Source organism: Parus major, unplaced genomic scaffold (assembly GCF_001522545.3).
Source record: "Parus major isolate Abel unplaced genomic scaffold, Parus_major1.1 Scaffold422, whole genome shotgun sequence".
Lineage (NCBI taxonomy): Eukaryota > Metazoa > Chordata > Aves > Passeriformes > Paridae > Parus > Parus major.
This window is the reverse complement of record NW_015379328.1, coordinates 60392-62263: the sequence shown is the minus strand read 5'-3', so window position 1 is coordinate 62263 and position 1872 is coordinate 60392.

The window sequence follows — 1872 nt, the reverse complement described above, 5'->3', positions numbered from 1 at the left end:
GGGTAAAAACGGGGTAAAAATGACACAGGAACAGCTGCTGGAAATTCCTCTGGCGTTCAGCCTCCAGGGCCTGGGGAAAATGGGGTAAAAACCAGGAAAAATGGGTAAAAACGGGGTAAAAATGACACAGGAACAGCTGCTGGAAATTCCTCTGGCGTTCAGCCTCCAGGGCCTGGGGAAAATGGGAATGGGATCAGGAATGGGATCAGGAATGGGATCAGGATCGGGATCAAGAACAGGATCAGGAATGGGATCAGGAATGGGATCAGGAATGGGATCAGGAAAGGGATCAGGAATGGGATCAGGATCAGGATGGAGCAGGAAGGGCTCAGGTCACAGAACAGCTGGGAATGGGAACGGGGAGGAACGGCCCCAGATCCCAGAGATCCCAGAGATCCCCTGACCCCACAGACCCCATAGACCTCACAGATCCCATAGATCCCACAGATCCACAGATCCCACAGGTCCCACAGATCCCATAGATCCCAGACTTGCTGGCACTGGCAGGTCCCACAGACCCCAGTGATCCCAGTGATCCCACATAGACCCCACAGATCCCATGTAAGTCCCATACAGATCCCAGACCTGCTGGCACTGTCAGGCCCCACAGACCCCACAGACCCCAGTGATCCCATATAGATCCCAGTGATCCCATATAAATCCCAGACCTGCTGGCACTGGCAGGCCCCACAGACCCCACAGATCCCATATAGACCCCACAGATCCCATAGATCCCATACAGATCCCAGTGATCCCAGACCTGCTGGCACTGGCGGGCCCCACAGACCCCAGTGATCCCATAGATCCCAATGATCCCATACAAATCCCAGACCTGCTGGCACTGGCGGGCCCCACAGATCCCATAGATCCCATATAGATCCCAGACCTGCTGGCACTGGCGGGCCCCATAGATCCCATATAGATCCCAGTGATCCCAATGATCCCATAGATCCCAGACCTGCTGGCACTGGCAGGTCCCACAGACCCCACAGATCCCACAGACCCCACAAACCCCAGTGATCCCATACAGATCCCATATAGATCCCATAGATCCCAGACCTGCTGGCACTGGCGGGCCCCACAGATCCCACAGACCGCAGTGATCCCATATAGATCCCATATAGACCCCACAGATCCCATATAGATCCCAGTGATCCCATATAGATCCCATAGATCCCAGACCTGCTGGCACTGGCGGGCCCCACAGACCCCACAGACCCCACAGACCCCAGTGATCCCATATAGATCCCAATGATCCCATATAGATCCCAGACCTGCTGGCACTGGCGGGCCCCACAGATCCCATATAGACCCCACAGATCCCATAGATCCCAGTGATCCCAGACCTGCTGGCACTGGCGGGCCCCACAGATCCCATAGATCCCATATAGACCCCATAGATGCCATAGATCCCATATAGATCCCAGTGATCCCAGACCTGCTGGCACTGGCGGGCCCCACAGACCCCACAGATCCCACAGACCCCACAGATCCCATATGGACCCCACAGACCCCATAGATCCCATACAGATCCCAGACCTGCTGGCACTGGCGGGCCCCACAGACCCCATAGATCCCATATAGACCCCACAGATCCCATAGATCCCATACAGATCCCAGACCTGCTGGCACTGGCGGGCCCCACAGATCCCATATAGACCCCACAGACCCCATAGATCCCATATAGACCCCATAGATCCCATACAGATCCCAGACCTGCTGGCACTGGCGGGCCCCACAGATCCCATATAGATCCCAGTGATCCCATAGATCCCATACAGATCCCAGACCTGCTGGCACTGGCGGGCCCCGTCGCGCTCCCTCTGCAGGCGCCGTTGCTCTGCGGGGTCGGGGCGGTGCCCCCCGGGAACG